The 18,625-nt window shown below is 45.8% G+C and overlaps 2 long non-coding RNA genes and 2 other non-coding genes across 4 annotated transcripts; 3 read left to right on the top strand and 1 right to left on the bottom strand.

The window, feature by feature from the left end:
- Positions 1 to 207: 207 nt before the first annotated feature.
- On the top strand, positions 208 to 342 carry LOC129622173 (small nucleolar RNA SNORA70). Its single transcript, XR_008699850.1, has one exon. It is a non-coding gene; the product is annotated as a small nucleolar RNA SNORA70 (small nucleolar RNA).
- Positions 343 to 10,366: 10,024 nt separating this feature from the next.
- Positions 10,367 to 11,345, top strand: LOC129620948 (uncharacterized). The gene is made up of 3 exons (XR_008698944.1): positions 10,367 to 10,471; positions 10,793 to 10,827; positions 11,238 to 11,345. It is a non-coding gene; the product is annotated as an uncharacterized LOC129620948 (long non-coding RNA).
- Positions 11,346 to 14,638: 3,293 nt separating this feature from the next.
- On the top strand, positions 14,639 to 14,745 carry LOC129622203 (U6 spliceosomal RNA). Its single transcript, XR_008699875.1, has one exon. It is a non-coding gene; the product is annotated as a U6 spliceosomal RNA (small nuclear RNA).
- A 2,169-nt stretch (positions 14,746 to 16,914) lies between these two features.
- LOC129620949 (uncharacterized) lies at positions 16,915 to 17,670 on the bottom strand. Its single transcript, XR_008698945.1, has 2 exons — positions 17,599 to 17,670; positions 16,915 to 17,115 (listed from the first exon to the last, which is right to left on the bottom strand). It is a non-coding gene; the product is annotated as an uncharacterized LOC129620949 (long non-coding RNA).
- Between the last annotated feature and the right edge of the window lie 955 nt (positions 17,671 to 18,625).

Raw genomic sequence — 18,625 nt, 5'->3', positions numbered from 1 at the left:
TTTGAATGACAAATTCCAATTTTTGAATAAAGAAGACTTACATAGTTTTGAAAAAGATAAGATAACTAAGCCTTTATTGGAAAGGTGTGGAAGTAAGGAACTGGAAAACTTCTTACCTTACATTGCAAGAGAGACAAAAATTGTAGATTTTTCTTGAATGTGAGAGTTGGAGAAACATGGGTTCCATAAAATGCTTTACCGTCTTGTTTGCAGCCAGTTAAGCCAACTGAGTTCTTTTCCACGTGGAGGCCTGGTGTGCGATGGCGGCAAGCAGCAGCCTCCCCCGCAGCATGTGCAGCCGGCTGCCTGCAGGCATTGCCTGAGGGAACCCTGGAGACAGCCCTTTCCAGTGGACATTCAGGACTGGATGCTGTCCCCAGTCTTGGCTCCAGGCTTGTATCCAAGGTGCCTCTGGAAAGCCCAAGGGCACAGTGGTCAACACCCACATAGGCCAAGTCATAACGCCCATCCACACCACGCTGCAGAACAAGGAACACGTGACTGAGGCCCTGCGCAGGGCCGACTTCAGGTTACCTGGCCGCCAGAAGACCCACATCTTCAAGAAATGGCGATTCACTAAGTTTAATGCAGATGGATTTGAAAACATGGTGGCCAAGAAGCAGCTCACCCAGGATGGCTGTGGGGTCACATACGCCCCTAATGGTATGTGATTAGGGCCCTGCATCCATGAGAGCCTTGCCCCTTCCTTACTCATGCCCATCAATAAACCCTACCTTCCTGTCCAAAAAAAATCTTGAAGGTGTCAGCAGAATTAAAACAATAAGCTGTATACTTTCCAAATCACAGAAGATTAAATAAATCATACCTATCACAGAAGGCAAGAAAAAAGAGAAAGCTTAGATCAAAACATGAAAATAAAGCCCAAACATGAAAACAAAAGCAAATGCCAGAATAAATATAAATATATTATCCTCCTTTAGTAAAAGCCAAAGAGCCTGCAATTGAGTTAATACAGTTTCATTATTACTATGCACCCGTATTACTGTATATAAGATATAGCTAAATAAAGATATTTTATAATACATATTATATATATAATACAGCTAAATAAAGATACTGTATATAAGATATAGCTAAATAAAGCCAAAGAATGTTCAAACTACCGCACAATTGCATTCATCTCACATGCTGGCAAAGTAAAGCTCAAAATTCTCCAAGCCAGGCTTCAACAGTACATGAACCAAGAGCTTCCAGATCTTCAAGCTGGATTTAGAAAACACCAAGGAACTGGAGATCAAATTGCCAACATCCGTTGGATCATCGGAAAAGCAAGAGAGTTCCAGAAAAACATCCACTTCTGCTTTATTGGCCATGCCAAAGCCTTTGACTGTGTGGATCACAACAAACTGTGGAAAATTCTGAAAGAGATGGGAACACTAGACCACGTGACCTGCCTCCTGAGAAATCTGTATCCAGGTCAAGAAGCAACAGTTAGAACCAGACATGGAACAACAGACTAGTTCCAAATTGGGAAAGGAATACGTCAAGGCTAGATATTCTCACTCTGCTTATTTAATTTAGATGCATAGCACATCATGTGAAATGCCGGGGTGGATGAAGCACAGGCTGGAATCAAGACTGCCAGAAGAAATAACAAAAACCTCAGATATGCAAATGACACCACCCTTATGGCAGAAAGCGAAGAACTAAAGAGCCTCTTGATGAAAGTGAAAGAGTAGAGTGAAAAAGTTGGCTTAAAATTCAACATTCAGAAAACTAAGATCATGGCATCAGGTCCCATCACTTCATGGGAAATAGATGGGGAAACAGTGGAAACAGTGAGAGACTTTCCTTTCTTGGGCTCCAAAATCACTGCAGATGGTGACTGCAGCCATGAAATTAAAAGGCACTTGCTCCTTGGAAGGAAAGTTATGACCAACCTAGACACACATTAAAAAGCAGAGCCGGCAAAGGTCTGTCTAGTCAAAGCTAAGGTTTTTCTGTGGTCATGTATGGATGTGAGAGTTGGACCATAAAGAAAAGTGAATGCCGAAGAATTGATGCTTTTGGACTGTGGTGTTGGAGAAGACTCTTGAGAGTCCCTTCAACTGCAAGGAGATCCAACCAGTCCATCCTAAAGGAGATCAGCCCTGAATATTCATTGGAAGGACTGATGCTGAAGCTGAAACTCCAATACTTTGGCCACCTGATACAAAGAACTGACTCATTGGAAAAGACCCTGATGCTGGGAAAGATTGAAGGCAGGAGGAGAAGGGGACACCAGAGGATGAGATGGTTGGATGGCATCACCAACTCGATGGACATGAGCTTGAGCAAGCTCCAGGAGTTGGTGATGGACAGGGAAGCCTGGCATGCTGCAGTCTATGGGGTCACAAAGAGTTGGACATGACTGAGTGACTGAACTGAACTGAGCTAAAATAAAGACACATCCTTTCCTCCTGTGCTGTTGCACATTAGGTGAACATGCCTTCCAGACAGACCCCTTGCCACTCAACTCCCTGCTCTTAGGTTTCCAGATGGACATGGACTAACAAGAGGGCCCAGGGTAGACAGAAGTGACCACCTCAGGAAGCCATACCCATGAGAGGAGGAGTTACCCAGTTATCTGACTGGAACAACCCCATAAAGGGATTGAGGGTCAAACATTCCCCCTGTGTGCTTCCTGTCTGAAGGTTCAAGGCCAGTTTAGAGGGCAAAGCATGGATGGGGACTCCCCTGGTAGTCCAGTGAATAAGAATCCACCTTCCAGTGCAGGGGATGCAGGTTCGATTCCTGGTCCAGGAAGATTCCACATGTCTCTGAGTAGCTAAGCCCGTGCAATGCAACCACTGAGCCTGTGTGCCTGAACTCTGCAACAAGAGAAGCCACGGCAATGAGAAGCCCATGCACCACAACCAAGAGTAGCCCCCTCTCGCTGCAACTAGAGAAAGCCTACCTACAGCAACGCAGACCCAGTGCAGCCAAAAAATCAATCAATAAAAAATTTTTAAAAAATCATGCACTGGCCACCAACTGTGCCATCTTGCTCAGCCCCATAAGCACATCATTAGGGAAAATTCCTCCAAGGCTCCTGCCAATCATTTGCCACTTTTTCTGAAAGGTTCTGAGCTTTTGTCTTTTCCTATGCCTTAATTAGCTTTTAAATTGGGAAGCTGGGAGATGGTATATCTAGGAAGGGCTTCCCCGTGGCTCAGACGGTTAAGTATCTAAGAAGGTTGTTGAACGTCATCTTAAGCCTAAGATCTTATGACCTCTTATTTCAATAGGAGGCCCTTTTTAAAAACTGTCTGTTGAACCTCAGGTGTTGTGCCATGTGCCTGGAGCACAGTAATGAACAAAGCCTGGCCCCACACCTTGGGGAGGTGCTCACGGCCTGGGGAGGGGGGCAGGGAGGCAAGCAAGCACACAGTTAACTCTAACACAGGGCAGAAGGAAATAAGTGCTAAATATAGATGCCACGTAGCCAGGACAGGGAGGAGGGAGCAATTAATGCTGGTGGAGGAATGAGAGAAGCCTTTATGGGGAGTCTGCAAGGCCTCTCTCTGAGCCCACAATAGTAACTATAGATGGAGGAAAATACCCACACACCCCAAGTGCGGTCAGTATGCAGAGCCGGGTCATCCTGGGGCAGCTGAGCCCCTTGGAGGAGAAGGTCCACCCACCCTCCACCCCCCGCCTCCAGCTGGGACCCACAGAAGGGGTGTGGGGAGAGGGCAGATGAAATGGATCACATTGGGTTCAGGGGAAAGCGGTGACCCAGGGGGAGGTATCATCGAATGGGAGACCCCAGCCCTGAGAATTCGAGGTTTCTGATGTTACCTAAGATGAAATGTTGCTAACAGTCAGGAGGGTGAGTTTTGGGTCTTTTCTCAGTCACTGGTTGGAGAGGAGGCCAGAATGAGATAGGGGGCTGGTTGAGTCCAGTCCCAGGAAACGTGGGTGAGAGTCTCAGCTAAAGGAGGGAGAAGTAGAGCCCAGCATTTACTGATGGCTTCATGGGGCAGGCACTAAGAGCATTGCCTTACCTAGTCTTTGTTATTCTGCAAATACTTACTGAGCACCTATTCAGTGCCACACACTGATTTAGGCACTGGGGATACAGTGGTAAACAAGACAAAAACAAGACAAAAGTACTCCTGGTGAACAAAGAAACAAATATTTGACATAATTTCAGTGATATATACCTATCACCAGTATTAAGTACTATGAAGAAAAATAAAGGGGAAAAGAATAAAAGGAAGTACCACTGTCAAGAAGTGGTCAGGGAAGGCCTCCTGGAAGAAGTGACATCTGAGCAGAGACCCGACTTAGCAAGAGAAGAGCCTTACCGCATTTTAGTGAGGCTTCCGCAGCCTAAAGATGAAGAAACAAGCCTCAGATGCCTTCCCTGGTGGTCCAGGGGTTAAGACTCCATGCTTCCCATGCAGGGGTGGGTGCAGACTCAATTCCTGGTCAGGGAACTAAGATTCCCACATGTCAGTGCTGGGAGGCCAAACAAGAAACAAACCTCAGAGAAATGTAGTGGCTCTCCCTAGGTTACAAAGCTCCTAAGACTCCTCTCGGGAAGGGTGTGAGATTCTAGGCTCTGGTGACGAATTCAGAAGCAGCACCTGACCCTCGGACTCTCCATTCACAGACAGCTGTAATGACAGAGCTTTAGGCAAACTCACTTGGTAAGAAGTCAGCCCACGGGTTCTTCTTGCCCTCTTTCCCCATTCTGCCTTTCTCCTTCCCTACCTCCTTCTCCTTTGTACTTTTACAACATTTTATTATAAATAAACACTGGGCAGTTTATTACAAACAAAGTTTCAATTCAATGAATAATTTTAGAAAGAACACTTTAACCCGTGCCCAAGAGAACAAAATATTTAGCCACCATCCCAGAAGACTTCCTGTGTTCCTTTCCATGTTCTTATCATTCACAGTAATCCCTTCCTTGTCTTATCATTTTGTACAATCTATATTTGTATTCCTAAACAATACAGTTTTGCCTAATTCTGAACTCCATTGAAATGGTATTAATATAATTTTGTATATATTCTTGTCTTACTTCTTTCACGCAACATCATGTTCACAAGATTCATCCATGTTGCCAAGTATATTTGTTTATTAGGGCTTCCATAACAAAGAAGTACAGGCTAGTTGGCTGGCTTAAACAAAAGAAATTTATTTTTTCCTAGTTGAAGAGGCTAGAAGTCTGAGATCAAGGTGTAAGCAAGGTTACTTCCTTCTGAGGGCTGAGGGAAGGCTGTGTTCCAGGTCTCTTCTTGGCTTATCGAGAGATGGCTGTCTTCTTCTCCCTGTGTCTTCATCTTTCCTCTGTACGTGTCTATGTCCAGATACCCTCGTTCTATAAGGACATCAGCTGTACTGGATGGACGCTGGCCCATATGACCTCATTTGAACTTAATTGCCTATGTAATTAAATATAGTCACACTCTGAAGTATGGGGGTTAGGGCTTTATATGAACATGGTGGGATGCGGGAGATACCACTGAGCCTAACACTGGCTGTAACTATGGTTCACTCATTTTCATTACGGTGTGGTCATCTCTTGTATGTCAGTCACAGTGTATTGACCCATTCTGCTGCTGATGGGCACTTGAGTTGTTTCCAGTTTGGAGGCCATTACAAATAACACTGCTTTGAATTTTCTTTCACCTGTAACTTGGTGCAGGTGTACCTGAATTTCTTTAGGGTTTGTAACTAGAAGTAGATCAACTGACTCATGGGATAAGTTTATCTTCAATTTATTCATTTATTTTTTAAATTGATTTCACTGTGCTAGGTCTTAGATGTGGCACACGGGATCTTTGGTCTTTGTTACAGTATGTGGGATCTAGTTACCTGACCAAGGATCAAATCTGGGCCCCCTGCATTGGGACCATGGAGTCTTAGCCACTAGGCTACCAGGAAAGTCCCTATCTTCAATTTTACAAGGTATGTGGACAGTTTTCCAAAGTGGCTACACCAATTTCTTCTTACCCCAGCCATAGAGTCTCACATCTCCACTCCTCTACTCCTCACCAGCACTTGGTATTAGCAGACCTGCCAGGGTTAATTGTGAGGTAGTTTATCTTGCATTTCCTTAATCACTGATGCAAAAAAGCAAAATGGCTGTCTGGGGAGGCCTTACAAATAGCTGTGAAAAGAAGAGAAGCCAAAAGCAAAGGAGAAAAGGAAAGATATAAACATCTGAATGCAGAGTTCCAAAGAATAGCAAGAAGAGATAAGAGAGCCTTCTTCAGTGATCAATGCAAAGAAATAGAGGAAAACAACAGAATGGGAAAGACTAGAGATCTCTTCAAGAAAATCACAGATACCAAAGGAACATTTCATGCAAAGATGGGCTTGATAAAGGACAGAAATGGTATGGACCTAACAGAAGCAGAAGATATTAAGAAGAGATGGCAAGAATACACAGAAGAACTGTACAAAAAAGATCTTCATGACCCAGATAATCATGATGGTGTGATCACTGACCTAGAGCCAGACATCCTGGAATGTGAAGTCAAGTGGGCCTTAGAAAGCATCACTACGAACAAAGCTAGTGGAGGTGATGGAATTCCAGTTGAGCTATTTCAAATCCTGAAAGATGCTGCTGTGAAAGTGCTGCACTCAATATGCCAGCTAATTTGGAAAACTCAGCAGTGGCCACAGGACTGGAAAAGGTCAGTTTTCATTCCAATCCCAAAGAAAGGCAATGCCAAAGAATGCTCAAACTACCGCACAATTGCACTCATCTCACACACTAGTAAAGTAATGCTCAAAATTCTCCAAGCCAGGCTTCAGCAATATGTGAACCGTGAACTTCCTGATGTTCAAGCTGGTTTTAGAAAAGGCAGAGGAACCAGAGATCAAATTGCCAACATCTGCTGGATCATGGAAAAAGCAAGAGAGTTCCAGAAAAACATCTCTTTCTGCTTTATTGACTATGCCAAAGCCTTTGACTGTGTGGATCACAATCAACTGTGGAAAATTCTGAAAGAGATGGGAATACCAGACCACCTGATCTGCCTCTTGAGAAATTTGTATGCAGGTCAGGAAGCAACAGTTAGAACTGGACATGGAAAAACAGACTGGTTCCAAATAGGAAAAGAAGTTCGTCAAGGCTGTATATTTTCACCGTTTATTTAACTTCTATGCAGAGTACATCATGAGAAACGCTGGACTGGAAGAAACACAAGCTGGAATCCAGATTGCCGAGAGATATATCAATAACCTCAGATATGCAGATGACACCACCCTTATGGCAGAAAGTGAAGAGGAACTCAAAAGCCTCTTGATGAAAGTGAAAGTGGAGAGTGAAAAAGTTGGCTTAAAGCTCAACATTCAGAAAATGAAGATCATGGCATCTGGTCCCATCACTTCATGGGAAATAGATGGGGAAACAGTGGAAACAGTGTCAGACTTTATTTTTCTGGGCTCCCAAATCACTGCAGATGGTGACTGCAGCCATGAAATTAAAAGACGCTTACTCCTTGGAAGGAAAGTTATGACCAACCTAGATAGCATATTCAAAAGCAGACATTACTTTGCCAACAAAGGTCCGTCTAGTCAAGGCTATGGTTTTTCCTGTGGTCATGTATGGATGTGAGAGTTGGACTGTGAAGAAGGCTGAGTGCAGAAGAATTGATGCTTTTGAACTGTGGTGTTGGAGAAGACTCTTGAGAGTCCCTTGGACTGCAAGGAGATCCAACCAGTCCATTCTGAAGGAGATCAGCCCTGGGTGTTCTTTGGAAGGAATGATGCTAAAGCTGAAACTCCAGTACTTTGGCCACCTCATGTGAAGAGTTGACTCATTGGAAAAAACTCTGATGCTGGGAGGGATTGGAGGCAAGAGGAGAAGGGAATGACAGGATGAGATGGCTGGATGGCATCACTGACTCAATGGACGTGAGTCTGAGTGAACTCCGGAAGTTGGTGATGGACAGGGAGGCCTGGGGTGCTGCGATTCATGGGGTCGCAAAGAGTCAGACACGACTGAGCGACTGATCTGATCTGATCTGAATGACTGATGGCATTGAGCACATTTTCACATGAACCATCTAGAGCTCCATTTTGTAAAGTGGCTGTTCAAGACTTTTTGCCAACTTTTCTATTAAGTTCTCTTTTTAACCTTTGAATTACTCCACTTTATACACTCAGAGCAATTTTATTATCATTTAAGGGCACAGTGTTAACCTTCCTGCTCCTGGACCTTGGTCAGTACCATCAGATCCATCCTGAAATTTTTTAATAACTTCAATCTCAGAGAAAAAGTATTGGCGGTTTAATCTCTTTCTTCCCAGAAGCCCCTGGGCTTCTTAGACAAACATTCCAACACTCCCACTTCAACTTCCTACCTCCCATGTGGGTAGAGCCCCACCCCAAGTCACAACATCCCCTCCTGCCTGACCTGCTGCTATGCCACCCACACAGGACATGATCACTGAAGGAGATCAGGTGCAACATCCAGCATAATCCCAGGAACCCCATATGCTGTTAGTGAATATTACTTCCTTCCCCTTCCTGATGCTCTGCAGAAAAGAAAGTGAAAGTGTTGGTCGATGAGTTGTGTCCCACTCTTTGCGACCCCAAGGACTGTAGGATGCCAGGCTCCTCTGTCCATGGAATTCTCCAGGAAAGACTACTGGCCATTCCCTCTCCATGGGACCCCTCTACCCTACCCCCCAGGGATCAAACCCGGGTCTCCTGCATTGTAAGCAGATTCTTTACCATCTGAGCCACCAGGGAAACTACTGCAGAAAGGAAAAGTAACAACTGCTGACCAGCCTCTGAGTGCCAGGTCATATGCCAGTGCCTGCTATCTGCCCATTCATTGCCATTCTCTTCCTCTTTCTTAGTTGCAGATTTTATTCAAGGAAGTAAAAGGCACCCTTTGCCGCCTTCCTGACACCTGGAACTTGGACCTCCTGCAACCATCTTAGACCATGAGTTGTTGCCTTAAAGGATTAAAGAACTTACCTGGCTCTGTGACAGAGAGGAGCCATCAGACCAGACCTTGAAAGAAAACTTGTTTTATGCAACAGAGAAATTAACCTCTGTCACTTTAAAGCCATTGTTATCTGGTTTTCTCTTAGATTAGGCACAACTGAATATTGATACTTAATGGAAAATTTATATTTTCAGTTAATTATAAACATCTGTTGGCTGGAGTTAACTTTTCCTGCTTCCATTAAAATCATTTTTCTGGTCAGTAAATTTTAACATATTTAGATATCCACATTCAACTTTACATTTTTCAAATAGCCGATTAGATCAGTATTTTCATGCTGATATGAGTATTGAGATACAGTATCTTAAATGGTTATAAAATTAGGTACTCCCTGTGATAGGAAGTATTCCTTCCTCTCTAAGAAGCTGTCTTGTTTATGACAGCTACATGTAAGTAAACGTTAGGATACTCAGGAGGTAATGAATTCATTCTCTATTTTATTTATTTTTTTGGCTGTATCTCTGGGCATGCAGGATCTTAGTTCCTCAACCAGGGATCGAACCAGCCTCCACTGAAGCGGAAGTGACGTCTTAACCGTTGGCCAGCCAGGGAAGTCCTGAATTCATTCTTTTTGAATGCAGCTAATATTCACAGAGAACTTCCTGTGTGAGTTAGCCAGGCTGTGCCCTCCCTGTTCAAAGTGAGGCTCTCAAGTCATGGTCCCTAACCCTCCATGACTGTAATGTGATAAAGCCATGGGTCACTGTCAGATAGCAGGTTAATGCATTTGGTCGGGGAGCCATTATTGAAATGGGATCAGATCAGATCAGTCGCTCAGTCGTGTCCGACTCCTTGCGACCCCATGAATCGCAGCACGCCAGGCCTCCCTGTCCATCACCAACTCCCGGAGTTTACTGAGACTCACGTCCATCGAAATGGGAAGTAGAGTACATACCCACACATACACCCACAAAGGCATAATAACAAGGAGGCTGCATGGGATTTAGGAGCAAACGCTGTGGATTCTGACTGTAAAGCCTTATATGACTCACTGAATCTTTCTGAGGCTCAGTTTCCTCTTCTGAAAATGGTGGCTTATCCCACGGGTGTATTGTGAGGAAATGAGAAAGTACATCAATGCCGGCATACAGGAAACACTCAATCATGTTCAATAAAGTGGACTTGTGGCTTTGTTTTGTTTTTTAATTTTTTTTACCTCTTTACAGAATTTGTTACAATATTGCTTCTGTTTTATGTTTTGGCCAGGAGGCATCTGGGGTCTTAACTCCCTGACCAGAGATGGAACACACACCCTTTGCCATTGGAACGGGTAGTCTGAACCACTGGACCACTAGGGAAGTCCTGGTTTGTTTTTATTTTTAACTTAACTGGCTAAGCAGGGTCAAAGACCCAACTGCCACTTCAGCAGAAGGCCTTACTCCAGCCACCTGAGTCATCCCCCAGCCAGGCCCCAGGGCAAGAGGCCTGGGGTGGGTCCTAGGGTCTCTCGTCTCCCATACTTCTCATCACCAAAGCCTGGAAGAGCTGGGTGTAAGTACAGATTAAGTTTCCATTTTTACTTAAAAATCCTAATTTCTGGATGTTCATTTTGGGGATTACAGCCGTGGATTAAGCTACTTTAAGATGTTATAAGTTGAAGTCTTTACTTGGCTGCTAAAGTTTAATTCAGTCTAATTATTTCATATGGCATCAACTATAATAGTTTCATAATTTCTAGTATATTAAGCACTTAATATGTTGTGTCATTTGAAATCACATATTAAATTCAGCAAAGTACATTTTAATGAGAGTTAAGTGGTGTGAAAATATTAATACAATGTGATGGTTCATCTTGGCGCTCATATTTTGTAGGTCTGTTCCTTACGTACAAATGCCTCGCTCACCAGGTAAGGGAAGTGTGTAACTGCCTGGAGCTCAAATGGGTATCTGACCAGAACATGCTCCCACCTTTTCCCATACAGCACTTTACAATGGGATTTCTCACTGGACCTCATAACCCAGCAAAGCAAGCAGGGAAATCATTCCTTCCATTTTAGAGAGAGATGAGGGAGCTGAGGCTCATTCCCGGGACATCACAATGACCCTTCTTGGCTCACAGCCATTGCTGTTCCCCCCCTGCTCCTCAGCTGTTGTCAGAATAACCCAGGGGAGAGTAATGTCTGGACTCTGGCGCAGGGAGGATTTGGAGGAAGTGTCATTCTTCCCCCAACCTGTATCCACACATAGAGAAACTGACAGAGACACAGAGAAGTTGGTTGACTTTGTACTTGGCAATTCTTTTTGAACCTTCTTTCAGAGCCTACAAAAATCACAGTGAAGCCTTAAGATAGCAACAGCTTGGACTTCCCTGGTGGTCCAGTGGTTAAGAATCCACTTGTGGATGCAGAGGACACAGGTTCAGTCCCCGGTCTGGGAAGATCCCACATGCCACGGAGCAACTAAACCCCTGCACCACAATTACTGAAGCCCACAGGCCTAGGGCAACATGGGAAGCCACCGCAACAAGAAGCCCACCACAACGACGAGTAGCTCCTGCTCACCGCAACTAGAGAAAACCCACGCAGCAATGAAGACCACCACAGCCAAACCAAAATACGTGTGTATATATATATACAGCAACAGCTCAAAATAATGATATGTCAATGACAGAATTAAAGGCAGCAAAGAAAGAGATTTGAGAGAGAGCTTCCTAGAACCCTTCAGACTGCATTCCCATAATCCTTCTAGGTGCAGTTAGCCGTTGGAGTCAGAGAGATCCGAGAGAAATTCCAGTATCGTGGACTAGCTGTGTCCCTTTACCTCTCTAGACCTAGGTTTTCTCCATCAGCAAAACAGGAATAATAAACTCCCTGTGCTTATCTCTCAGAGACATTAAAATAAAACAATATATCAGAAGGTCCTGTGGTGACCTTAAAGGGCAAGGGCTCATGCTAAGCTGAGTGAACACGAGTTAATGAGTCTGTGTAATGCTGTCCTTCCCAAGCAATGTAACTACACTTTAATCAGGGCCTCTGGTAACTCAAACCCAAAGGATTGAAGACCTCTGGTAAAAACAGTGCCCATAGTAGCTCAGTAAAGGAGGAAAAAAAAACAACAGAATTCCACCTGGTGGCTTAGATGGTAAAGAATCTGCCTACAATGCAGGAGACGTGGGTTTTATCCCTGGGTCAGGAAAAACAGAATGGCAACCCACTCCAGTATTCTTGCCTGGAATGAACAGAGGTAGGGGTGTGGATGTGTCTTTGTGGGTGTGAATGTGGATGTGAGTTTGTGCGGGTGCGTCTAAGAAACAGTCTCCACAGTAGCTTAAAGAAAAGAAGGGAAACCTCTCACCCTCCCCCAACCTCCCTCTCCCTCCTTGCTGGGCCTTCCGTTGAGGCAGGGGCAATTGGTTTATGGTTCAGCAGGTCCCAGACCCTAGGTCTACATGAGCCCCTGTGGACTGTTTCCAGGATCTTCCATGCCCCTAAAACAGAAATCAAAACTAGTGTTGAATTTTAACATCTTGCTAATTAGTCTTGAAAAATTCTTAATTCACCTGGTTACAAAAACCACAGCAGGTAAAAGCAGAAAGAAATGTTAGTCTCTAGAGCACTTTCCTCACTTGGCAGAAGTTAAAACTGAACCAGAGAGGTAGGTCCAGAAAGTTGGCCAAGGTCACCAAGACAGGTGCAGGGAGGAATGGGAACTAAAATTCAGATCTCTGTACCACAGCTGCTCAATAAGAAAAAAAAAAACAAAACAGAACAAACAAAAACCCACCTCTGGCTCAAAATAACACAAGCCCATATAGCCAGAAACAGCGCGCAACTTGGTCCATCAGCCTGGTCCATCTCCTGCTGGTTTCTGCAATAAGGCAGTTATGAACCCATGAGAGGTACCTGTCATGGGGACACGTGTGTGCATCGACTGTGTCCAAAAGGCTCTCCCTCTAAATAAATGAAGAAAAACGTGGCTGCTAATTGAAGATTAGCATCATCTCCCATCAATGCTAATACGCTTTTTGGTTATTTGCAATTCCCTTTTGTAAGTCTGAGGGAAACATCATTGCCCAAATTAGCTCTTTTCGCTCAATAAAGGCCATATTAGCATTCTGAGGTTTGTGTTTGCTTACTGCTTATTTACAGAGAGGTCAGATGAGAAGTTGGGCTGCCTGCACCTGATTCCCATTTCACTGAACACGGTGGCGGGGGCGGGGGGCGGCTCCAAAGTCCCCAGAGGCCAGGCCAGGCGCTCCCCGGCTAGAGCTGAGTCAGGCTGACAGTGCGGGGCCAGAGCCCCACGTGGAGCACCAACTACTGGATACCTCCACAGTGGCCTCCTCGGAAGGCCTGGCCCAGGTGGGTGAAACTGACTCAGGTGACTCCAGAGTGTCCCTCTGCCTGGACTCTGCGTCCTGTCCTCTCAGGGCTGCATCCCTATCATCAAGTGACAGCTCGACTGTCACCTCCTTCCTGTCCACCCACTTAAGTGGCCTCCTTCCCCAGCCACACTGTATCCCCGCATGTTCCTTCCCATCTGTCTCGGCACTGAAAAATGCTCTCCCCATGCTGGAACGCAAGCTTCATGACCCCTGCAGCCCCGGTGCTCACGTCGTGGATACTCAATATTTGGTGGAAATGAAGGCAGGAAGGAAAACCTGAGCTGATAAGGCCTTGGGAGCATCGTTTAAGAGGAAAAGGGCAGCCTACACTCCTGGTCCCGAATATTTTCTCTTGAGTTACACCGTGAAGAGGAAAAGATCAGTCTTTGAAACCAGATTTGCCTCCAAATCCCCAGTTGTCTCACCACTGACAGGATAATTTTGGCCTTGATGGTTTAACCAACTAGAGAATCAGTTTTCTAACCTACAAACTGGGGATGGGGGTGGGGGGTCGGAGTGGGACTGATCAATCAGATTCAGTGCCTGGCCCAGGACTGGATCAAAGGGTGGTGATATTTCCCAGACTGCCACCACCCTCGAGCCACTCTATGCAAAGCCTGGACCCCAAAGAGGACCCCCCCCCCCACCCCCGCCAATCCCTCTTCCCCTTGGCTTCAAGGGCGGGGCGCTAGTCCTGATAGCATCCAGGCAAGCAGCGGCGCACTCCGACCCCTTCTGCCCAGCCCCAGCCGCGCAGCACACAGCTTCCCGCGCCCAGTCCCTGCCAGGTCTCTGTCGGTGGCTCCAGCCCTCGCGGGGTCAGACCATCGGTTCGCAAGCGGTTCGGAGTCCCGGACCGCACTTCTGGGGGGATCTCTTTGGCACCATGGCCCCTCGTCCCAAAAAAGCATTCTCGCGAGGCACACGCCGCCACGAGTAGTTGCGGGGATCACCGCGCTGCCGCGTTCCCCTCAGCCAAGCGCTGCGACCGACCCTTGAGCATTCAGTCCGGCAGGAGCGCAAGAGACGCGTGAGCAACGCGCACCACGTGACCGAGCTTGTCTGCCCGCGCAGTCCACTAGACGCACAGAGGTCGGGGCGGGCCTAGGACCAATTTCCCATGGTTCCCTTCATTTGCATATATGATGTAATAAGGTTATGAAGACTATTAAACTTAATAATAATCAAACAATATGATGATAGTGTGTGTGGTACAAAAGATCATAACTTATTATATACTTTGAAACTTAAAGAAGGGTTACAGCTTAGTCACCATAACTGTAAAATTTTTTCTGTTCTTAGCTTTATATAGTTCTTGAGAAGCCATGTTTACCGTGCTCGCTTCGGCAGCACATATACTAAAATTGGAACGATACAGAGAAGATTAGCATGGCCCCTGCGCAAGGATGACACGCAAATTCGTGAAGCGTTCCATATTTTTGTCCACGAGTGTACCGTCTGCACAGCTCACACCTTGATGTGAACGCCTTTCACCTAAAGTTTCTGCTTTTTGTTTGACATAAAAGAAGCTATAGTCCCTGGAGATGAAGTAAAAGTAAGTGTGGGCAATCAGATTGATCACTTGCTGTGCTTTTCACATCTGGCCCTTGGGCCCCAGTCTTCAACCTTGCAAATCTTGCCTCTGCTTCCCTCTGCATTATCCTGAGTTCTACTGAACCTTACCCTTAAGGAAATGGCCTTGCCAAAGTTGGTCCTTTTCACGTCCAAAGCATAACAGGACCTTAGTGCCACCAGAAACTTAAGTTGTACTACACCAGGAACTTGGAACAAGACTGACTCATGCTACCTCTGAATCTTAAAATAATAACAACAATCCTCACTCCTTATTGAGCATCTTCTATATGCCAGGGCCTTCACCGATATCTCATTTTAATATTCCTGACAACCCTGTCTCGTGGGTATTACTGCCACTATTTCATAGGAGATGCTGAGGTAAAGCCACCGGGGCACGATCATGTTAGTTAATAAGTAGCTGAAACAAGGCCTGCTAAGACCTTTAGCTGCACAAATCCTGAAAAGCCCTGCCCCCAGGTAATTCAATGGCAAAAAGCACAGTCCTAACGAATAAGAATGAGAAGGAAAAACTGCCAACAAAGTTCAGATTTATCAATTTCTTTCCAGAAGAAAAATGTGGGTGCATATGCCTTGCTGGTGCCTGAGCACGCGTGTAGTCCGCCTGGCGGTGTCTGCAGCCGCTTGGAGCCGGGCTGGCTTGCCTTCCGCGGCCCCTCGGCTCCCAGGCTCTGCGCTCGCCTCAGTCAAGGCACAGGGATGGTCGCCCGGCCTCAGAGCCGCCCCAATCGGCGAGTGCGCATAGCTGCAGAGCAGTGTACTATCAAGGATCCACTTCTGTTCTCTTCAGTGGAGGCAAAATGATCCTTTCCAGGAACCAGCCGAGAACAGGCATCCGTGGGACTTCACGGCCTCCAGTGCGTGGAGTTAGAGGACAATTTTTGGTTTTCGTTTCTTTCTTCCCCCAAAGATACTTGGTTGCTTGGAGGCCACTTGGGTCACTGGGTGAGTAGCTTAAAGGCCCATTTCTGGAATGTCAAACAAGAAAATGACCACTACTGGTTTGGCTCTCTTTCTAGAGAAACTGGTCATTCTTAGTCCTTCTTTGTGGCAGAACCCTGTTTCACAGTAAAATTTAGGAAAGACAGGAGCAATTCCTAGTGCTGTAAAAGCCAAAGACCTAGCTGACTTCTGCGGCTCTGCAGTTCCATGAAGTAGGTATTCTTTTCCCCATCATGCTATAGATGAGGAAACTGAGGAACAGAGATATTCAACAGCTTGCCCTACAAATGTCACACAACCAGTCAGTGGCAGAGAAGGGACTGAGGCCCAGGAAATCTGGCTGTAGAGTTTGTGCTCTTACCAAACACTGTATATTGTCACCCTGCTTATTTAACTTATATGCAGAGTACATCATGAGAAACGCTGGGCTAGAAGAAGCACAAGCTGGAATCAAGATTGCTGGGAGAAATATCAATAACCTCAGATATGCAGATGACACCACCCTTATGGCAGAAAGTGAAGAGGAACTCAAAAGCCTTTGATGAAAGTGAAAGTGGAGAGTGAAAAAGTTGGCTTAAAGCTCAACATTCAGAAAATGAAGATCATGGCATCCGGTCCCATCACTTCATGGGAAATAGATGGGGAAACAGTGGAAACAGTGTCAGACTTTATTTTTGGGGGCTCCCAAATCACTGCAGATGGTGACTGCAGCCATGAAATTAAAAGACGCTTACTCCTTGGAAGGAAAGTTATGACCAACCTAGATAGCATATTCAAAAGCGGAGACATTACTTTGCCAACAAAAGTTCATCTAGTCAAGGCTATGGTTTTTCCTGTGGTCATGTATGGATGTGAGAGTTGGACTGTAAAGAAGGCTGAGCGCCGAAGAATTGATGCTTTTGAACTGTGGTGTTGGAGAAGACTCCTGAGAGTCCCTTGGACTGCAAGGAGATCCAACCAGTCCATTCTGAAGGAGATCAGCCCTGGGATTTCTTTGGAAGGAATGATACTAAAGCTGAAACTCCAATACTTGGCCACCTCATGCGAAGAGTTGACTCATTGGAAAAGACTCTGATGCTGGGAGGGATTGGGGGCAGGAGGAGAAGGGGACAACAGAGGATGAGATGGTTGGATGGCATCACCGACTTGATGGACGTGAGTCTGGGTGAACTCTGGGAGTTGGTGATGGACAGGGAGGCCTGGCGTGCTGTGATTCATGGGCTCGCAAAGAGTCGAACACGACTGAGTGACTGAACGGAACTGAACTGATGTTTCCCTTTGGGAGTGTAGAGTGGGAGAAAAGGCTGTTTAGAATTAATGCAAAGAGAGTGCAGGTCCAGTTCTGCTTTTTTTTGGTGTTCTGAATTCAAGGATAGGAGTCACATTTTTTGCAAAGGATCAAGGCTCGACTTTAGATCAGGGTAGCTGGGAATGGGTGGACAGTTATGTGCCCAGTAACTTTGCAAAATTAGAGGGAGTATGAAGGAGCACCCTCTTTGGGATGCAATTGCAAGAGGAAAAAACTTTACTGTTCTAGGTTGACCATCCCTTACCTGACCCTTGCCCCCTCCCCCCAAACTAATCCTATTGGCAAAAGATCTTCTGAGCAGTAAGCCTGTTTAATTAGCTATGCAAATGAGCTTAACTGCTTCCCAGTAGCTGTGGTCCAGAAGCACCTAAGGTATCCTTCCTTCAGACATTTCCAGCACCCAGATGAACCACAAAGTTGACCCCATTCATCTGGACATCTGTTGAGTACCTGTGATGCATTGGGCCCTGTTGGAGATCACAAGGAAGGGGAAGATGTGGCTCTGATGGCCAGGGCACTTACAGTTCTATGGGAAACACAAACACACAACAAGGATAACTCAGGGAGGTAAGCACCCCATTAGCTTCCTTAACCAAGTGCCACAGGAACACAGAGGTTACTCCCAGGAATCCAGAAATCTTAAGGGTGTGTTTTGCTGAAGGGTTACCCCAAATTTCAGAGGAAATGAAGGTGGGGGAGCTACCTATTGCTTTCTCCCAGGAGAGTGAAAAACCAAGTCGCTTGATGCTGTCTCCACCTGCTTCTCCAGCTTTCCGCAGTTTATCACCCTGGATTTGCTGGGACAGACACTACCTGTCTGGAGGAGCATCCCTAGAGCCTTCCTCCGTCGAAAAAGGAGTGGGAGATCCAAGAGGCATGTTTGCCTGGTTCCTCACCCCCAAACCTCAGACTCTAAAGCCCGACCTTCTTGGGTACTGCCTGGGGCCGAGGTGAGGAACAAACAATACGAAAGCTCCCCATTCCCCAAGCCCTACTTTTTCTCCCTAAGACATGGCTCCCTAGTCTGGGGCCTTCGGACGCTGGCTGTAATGCCTAAAATGTGTCGCAAGGTGGCAACGTTGTGGCGAGAGAAAGACATTAAAAATCGGGATTTTTTTTTTTTTCAAAGCATATTTTCCCTATTAATGTTTCATTTAACTTAATTAGAATCTGGTAAGCTAATTAAAGTAGCTACGAGCCCCGCAATCAGCAATAATTCGTATAATTATTGATAATTACATCCATACCAATCGCTTGGTTATTAACATTTGGGGGGAACAAACCACTTCTGAAGGGAATCGGAGCCCAGGAGGGTTTTTGCGAGCTCTTTCTAGGTCGCATCCGCCTACACCTCCAATCCACAGAGAATCCGGTCCAGATGCTGCGCCCTTTCAGGCTGGCCCCAACTGCCTGCGGCGCTTTCCCCCACTTGGGGAAATTCGAAAAGGAAAGGTGGAATATTTACCAGGTTCCTCTG

The sequence above is a fragment of the Bubalus kerabau genome, chromosome 10 (assembly GCF_029407905.1).
Source record: "Bubalus kerabau isolate K-KA32 ecotype Philippines breed swamp buffalo chromosome 10, PCC_UOA_SB_1v2, whole genome shotgun sequence".
In the NCBI taxonomy this organism is placed as follows: domain Eukaryota; kingdom Metazoa; phylum Chordata; class Mammalia; order Artiodactyla; family Bovidae; genus Bubalus; species Bubalus kerabau.
Note: the sequence above shows the minus strand (reverse complement) of the source record. Positions and strands in the feature narration are given on the sequence as shown.